We start from the raw sequence: 7,500 nt of genomic DNA, 5'->3' as shown, positions 1-7,500 counted from the left end.
TCAAAGATGCAACATTATTATTTCATGAATTTATTAGCGGTTGGCGATCATTTTTGTTGGAATTGGTTCTGTTTTCATGCGAGACAGAGCAAGGTTTTTATGGCATACAATACATTATAACATATAGTTATAGACACTCATGTGGAATTTTGAACCAATATTTTGATTTCTATTCTTATGAAACATGCCTTAAATCGTCCGAGGCATTGCGACCCCGCTTCAACATCTGGCGATCCCCTTCCAGGGTCTGGCACTCCAGGTTGGGAGTCACTACTCTAGCTAATCTGGCTACATGCTGTAGCACATCAGGGTTCCTGGAGGTATCAAGACTAAACTTCAAGGCCATCAGATACAACTTGAAGCGATTGGGATTGTGTAAATAAGGGTCTGCGATACAGCCGCTGTTTGGGAGTGACAGAGGGAGTAAAGTTATCGTAAATTTTTCGGTAAATGAGTTGAGAAGGATCAATATGCTAGACCAGTTTGCACTATTCCTTCATACTGGATGTGGATTTTGACACAAGATTCATCTCTCATGCACAGTGACCTTTACCGAACCATGCAGCTACAACACACTCGTGCTTCCAATACGCCAAGATTTATGACATGTGAATCAGTTGTTTATGGAGTCGAACTGTGACATTTGGTAAGGATCTAAGGGGTCCCCCCCCCTCCCCCCCGTAGTCAAGTACAGAAGGCTGAGATTTGGCTGTGGGAGGCTCAGCTCTGCTCATACGTATTTACTAATTAATCCCTCATAAAGGACCGTACAGGAGTCAAATATTTTTTTGGCCCGTTTACTGGTCAGAACACAAATTGTATATTACGCCTGAACTTTTTTTTCTGATGAGTGCTCACATTGGTAGTTTTTCCAATATTGTGAGAACATAGGGGGAGAAACCTATATAAAATTAATCTCCAATTCTAACGTTCCACAAATAATTTCTGCTTTGTCTTAAAAGTCAGCTAAATGTTCTATATAAGTAAAATTGATAGAGTTCTTGATTTCTATTTTTGCCATTTTTGTTTTTCATTCCTTGTTTTTCACATTTTCTTCTAGTAACATGGCAACGCAGAAAACAGCCTGTGTTTTGGTTCATGGAGCTTAAGTGTATTTCAAAATGTTTTTTTCCTCCAGATGTTTTTCCTGATTTCACAACACCTACAATCAATGGTCAGGTTCCAATCTTCAGCTTTTTTGTTTTGTTCTTGCAGGTCTACGAGAACGACCATTGCCGCAAGGACTCAGAGGTTGGCGATCCAAGTCTTGACCTTTTGGTGGAACAAGCTTCCTGCTGCTGTCAGGGAGGGATCCAGTCCAGATCCAGATCACTACAGATCTTTGGCAGGAGAACAGCTGTCTCTTCAGGATACACATGGGTTCATCCTCTGGCATCTTCAACCCTTCTATTCGACCCTATTCTGTGCTTCCTCTGATCCTTCCTCTGCACAATTTCTAGCCCTCCCTCCTGTTTATGCTGCGGTTTCTCTGCTTCGTGTTTATGTTAAAGACTTTGCTGTATCTTGACAAATGGGATGAAGTGTATTCTAAAAGTGGCTTTGGATAAAATGCAAAATTTTAATGTACTGAATGTTTTGACACTAACCCACACGTGAGGTAACATGAAATTGTCTCTCATCGTCGCTCACCGCTACGGAAACCCTTGCAGAATGTGAATAGGTTGGTTATGGTTATGAAACAAATCTCAAAAGACAAAACCATCTACATGAATACAAAAGCGAGATTTTAAATTCTCCGCTGCAGAACATTTTCCATTTCCTTGTGAGGGCTCGTGCACGGGCCAGTTGTTGTGGTAATTGAGTCTCGGCTCTGCCTCCGTGGCACATCTGAAATACAAGCTGTCTTTGTGAGAATAGATCTGTCGGGTGTCCCTCGCTGCGCCTGGTGTTCCCCTAATTGACAATGCATGTGTTTCTATTTTCTGCTCTTTTACATTTCAAATAATGGATAAAAAAAGAAAAGAAAAGAAGCAGCCTCCCACCAATGTAAAAAGCACCTACAGACGGTGGATGGTGGCCACGAGTGTCGTAACCTAGCAACCAGGGAGTAGCTGTATAAGAGATACGGGGTTGGGGGGGGGGGTGAGAAGAGAGGGGATAAAGAGAGAGAGAGAGAGAGAGAGAGAAAGAGAGAGAGAGGGAGAGAGGAGACAATAGAGAGAGAACATATAAAGAGAGAGAGGGAGCCAGGAAGGAGGAGAAAGAGAATGGGGGATTGATAGAGCGATAGCGTAGGCTTCCACCAAAGAAAGAAAGAAGGAGAGAAAAAGCCTCGCACTCATTCCAGTGAATTCATGCTTTTGTTTGAGTGGCTATTTTAAGGACCCCAAGTGCTCCCTCTCTCACCCCAGGACTCGTTTATTTTTAGTGTCATCTCGTGGTCACTGCCGCTTCTCTCACTCAGTCATCCCTTCTTCTTCCTGCTATTTTCTGCCGCTCCGCCTGCATCTGCTCTGCAGAGCTGCGTGGGCGGACGGGGTTCGCCGTCAGAAGGAGGGGAGGGTTGCGGTGCTGGTGGTGGTGGTGGTGGTGGGAGGGCGGGTAAAGGAGGGAGGACCTGGGAGGATCAACAGGAGCGATGGAGGCTGGGTGGTGGGTGGGTGGGGGGTAGTTCTTCTTTCCATCTGTTTTTTTTGGCTGAACGTTATTCTTTCTGTTGGAGTCTGTGGCCATCATGCCTGACAACGTGTCAACACGTTCGTTGCTGTTTTTTTCATTTCTGTTTTGAATGGCCGCTCTGCCATCTGGCCTATCACAGAACAGAGTCTTTGTCCTTGAGTGTTTTATCTTGCATTGCCTGTGTCTATACCTGCAGCCACACACACACCCACGCACGCACGCACGCACGCACGCACGCACGCACGCACGCACACACACACACACACACACACACACACACACACACACACACACACACACACACACACACACACACCCTCTCTGATACATGTGTGTGTATTCTCCTCTGGAGAAGCTGCAGCATCATCAATTGTCCTTAATTTATTTTGCATTATGCATCACTGTGCATTTGCCCTGTCTCTCATTTGTTCCCTGTTGTTGCTTCAAGCTTATTTAATTTTGAATCAATGAGTTTAGATCTAGAACAGCGTGAAACCGTGCAGTGTTTTTTAAAGGAACTGTAAAATAATGTTTTTACAACAATCCTTAACATCCAGTTTGTCTATATGTGTAAATTAATTTGACAGAAGTCTGTCTGGATACCTGGAGACTCACTCTATACTGGAACCGAGATATTTGAAGGACAGGGGAAGGTGCTTCCGGAGAAGGCGTGTGTGTTTGATTTATTTTGAACATGTTTTTGCAATTCTACTTTGCTGTAGAGACCCAATTTTTTGTATGTGCGGTAAGTATCAATGTAACCCTGGATACGTGCATAAGGATTGAGACGGAAGGTATCGCTGTTACCTCCACCAGGTTTCCCTCAATCATCTCCACCTTCTTCACTCATTCTCTGAGCCCCGTGATTTGCATCGTCAAAGCTGTGATACTTTACATTAATACGGCGGCATTGACACAATTCATTTGGGTATGAAGTACTTCCCTCCCTCGGTGTGAAGTGCCGGCCTCCGTCTGCCCGTCTGCAGGGAGAGATAGCGGTGGAATAAATTAGGAAATCATATACAAAGGCTTAGTAGCTGATGTGTAGCACTCCACTGGCAATGTGATTTTCCTGTCATTGGTTGCAGAAAGGTCAAAGCAAAGGCGCATTGAAATGTGGAAATAAATAGGCGAGCACACCGCAGTACACAGAGAGTTGGGGGGGGGGGGGGGTTGCGAGTAGAGGGGGAGAGAGAGAGATGGTCTGCCCAATGAAGTCCCAATCTATTCCTCTCACGCTCCCTGTTCACTCCCATTACAGACCTCATCAGCATCTAAACCCTAGCAGTAGCACACACACACACACACACACACACACACACACACACACACACACACACACACACACACACACACACACACACACACACACACACACACACACACACACACACACACACACACACCTCATTTGCAGGCCCTGCAAAAAGAAGGCCATTTGTTTAAATCTGCAGGGCAATTTGTGTGTGTGTGTGTGTGTGTGTGTGTGTGGTGGGGGTCGTAGTTTGCTTTCATGCTTGTGTATTAAAGGTATGTGTACAGATATGGATGTGTGTATGTATTCATACTGGTCACATGCCTGTGTGTGTGTGTGTGTGTGTGTGTGTGTGTGTGTGTGTGTGTGTGTGTGTGTGTGTGTGTGTGTGTGTGTGTGTGTGTGTGTGTGTGTGTGTGTGTGTGTGTGTTTAACAATTGACCATCCTTAGCCGTTCAGATTGAATTGTCATTTTAATTTCCTTTATCGTCCTCGAACGAAACGACTCGAACAAACGAGCCGAGTTGACAAAGAGCCTCCCAGGCCGTTGTTGCCCGAACAGTTTTATATTTCTCATTTATTTCTCTCTTCTTTGTTCTGTGCTCACTCTCTCACACTTTCATGCATAGAGAGACTAATTATGGCAATAATTAAACAGACCTTAATAACTATCAACAGGTGCTATAAGATGATAATGATATATAAGAAAAAAAAAAATCATAATGACACTGCTGCTTAACCTGGAGGTGCCAAGCCAAACTCCCAACACAAAATTTGAAGTGTGTTAATGCCTAAGAAACTTTTAATATGCAAAATAACCATCTGAGGAGCTTGAAGAACCAGTCATCAAATCAAAGTGTGTTTAGAACCGCACGGTCTTTTCAAGAATCTGGAAGCATTAATGTTCAGTGTGTAGCCGGTAAAGTTGTCTGAATATGAAAGTCAGACTCTCTTTCTTAATTCAGAACTTGAACCTGATGATCTCACATACTGAAATAGGGAATAAATTACAAATAAAGAGAGAATTTTACAGAAAGAATGTGAAAAAAACGAAACGAAACAGTGTACCCCCGGGTCACGTCAGAAAAGGGCCGTGTCAGGGTTCCAATGTGATTAGGAATAAAACAGTAGTGTAGACAGCAACTAAAACAAACAACGACATAAAACTGAAAAAAACATTTTTTTAACCACTCAAAAGAATCAGATCGTTCCTGACCAACACCAACACTAGAGTGGAAGCAGCACGGAGCACCGGCAGCATGGTGCGCGAGTGCAAAAAGGTCAATAACTTCTGATATTAACTTTGCATTCTAAACAGGATATGAATATATTCCTGTCTATTTATGCACCCACGTCTGGAATTCGCGCAGGTAAAGTGACCAAAATTAGCGGGTCGACCTGGGTGTCATGTTTACATAAGGGACTGAGACCCGGGGTTTTCCTTTCCCACTGGTGACAAAAGCTGGTTGTTAGCGGGTGTTACCGGGTTTTTGGTGCGGTGGGAAAGGGGTTTGATAGCATATTAATTCTGTTCTGACCGAAAAGTTCTGGGGTCTCCCTGAGGGGAACTAGGAACTGGGGTGGTCTCCGAGAACTAAATAGCCTCAAGTGCTTTTTTTCTGGTTCCATTCGCACCACTCGTAGGAACTCTGAAGTGACGTAAGCCAGTGGGGTTTGAGCTTCACTTCCGGGTTCAGTTGAATTTACTCCATAAACCTTTACCTATTTCAAACTTATCAGTCCACCAAAGTCTGTTTCTGAACAAATTTGAGGTGAGAAACAAGCAATCCAGTGGCTAAATCTTAATTCGTCTTAGATCTACAAGATGTAATTTAAAAGATGGTTCCAGCTATCCTAAGGCACTGGCAAGCATCAGGACACCACACAGGTTTTTTATGTTTCATTCAATTAACGTCAGAAAAACATCTACAATAAAAACATTATTTTTATTGGATTTTATTTTTATTGGTTATTTTTTTAATGCTGCTGAGTGTATGTGGGCTGATCCCCGCCAAGAGCGATGCGACTCGACCGGGACAGACTGTCCTCGGTGCGCCGGGGGTGAGGGACCGCGCATTTACGTCTGGCGCAATAACTGTGCACTTGCGTCATCGAAGGTTCCTTTCACTGAAGATCCTCATTGCAGGCAGAGGATGAATGAGATGAATGTCTCTTACTCTCCAATGCGTGTCTCTTCTTTTTTGGATCCAAACGCGCTTCTGAGATCGAAAGATGTCTTCATGAGTGTACTGGCGTCTTCAGCCTCACACTCGACATCATTTTCCCCCTTCCCTACACCTTACCCCCTACACCTTCCCTCTCCCGCTCCCAGCCCCCCTTCTGCCAAGGCATTGGACCAAAGAACTTAGCGTACCTCCAGGCGGACATGCAGATAGCTCAGACCGCTGGACCGGCCCGACTCGGCTCAGCTCAGCTCAGGCTCGGCTAACATGACAGGCCCGCTAGATGATGATAAATGCAGAGGAGGAAAAGCAATTACTGGAGCAGTTAGGGGGAGTAGGGACTGCTCAGGGCACTCATTATCAACAGACTGTGGAGTTCTGGATGCACACACACAGATTCACCTCCACCTGACGAGATGTTCAGCACCATCATACATGCGTATGCGTTTTTTATCTCACACACACTTGCGCAATAAGATTCAAACTATGAACATATCTCTATTCGTCTCAATCCTATTTGGTTGTGCGGTCAGTGCTCAAACAAACAAATACTCTCATATATACCGGTAATAAAAACAACCTATATAATGGAACACAAACCCTTGACCGACTGGACTCTCAAAAAACATAATTATTCATAAAATGAGACACCATAGCTCCATTACTGTATCTGCACAGTGCTTACATCATGTCCAATATACAGTATGTGACTAATATAATTATTTGATTTTCTGTATTTTATTTTCTTATATGTATTTTGTATCATATCTTTAAATGCGGTTTTTGGATGAGATATGATTTCTATCAATTTTTATTTTATCATAATAAAATATCCAATTTTATAATTCATCTCCAGACTATAGATATACGTATATTTATACAATATGGCTATGCATACGGTATATTAACTATACCAGCATATTTTCTAGTAGTATTGCTACACATTGTTGCTATATGATATTTGTACTTTTACTGTATTTTTAGGGCTCCAGCCCTAGTATTTTAGTATCTGAAACAAGGCAACTGCAGTACACACAGACATGGTTGGGGTCTCGTTGGAACTGGGACGTTTCAGACCTCTTGTGGTTCAAGTTTGATCAATATTGAGGTACATTTGGAGCAGGAATTAGTGACAAACCATTGCAAATTTAACGTAAGTTGAAGAAGGTTGACGCACCTTGATTAGTTGAGGAGCGGGGCGCTTTGTGACATCATCATCCAATGTTATATATGTCCAGGAGTCGTCTCTGGGTGGTCATTCGCATCCAGCGACTTGCACGGTGTGGAATCCATAGTGGTTGCTCCACATAGAATTCCATATTAAGCTTGGAAAAGGTGTTTTCGCACCACAAGAACTTTGTCATAGTTTTAAGAACTTTTGGAGGAACCGTCTTTCTTTTATGTCTGCAATGCAAGAACTAT

This window comes from Zeus faber, assembly GCF_960531495.2.
Source record: "Zeus faber genome assembly, chromosome: 1".
Lineage (NCBI taxonomy): Eukaryota > Metazoa > Chordata > Actinopteri > Zeiformes > Zeidae > Zeus > Zeus faber.
The sequence above is the reverse complement of the archived record's forward strand: the minus strand, read 5'-3'. Positions refer to the sequence as shown.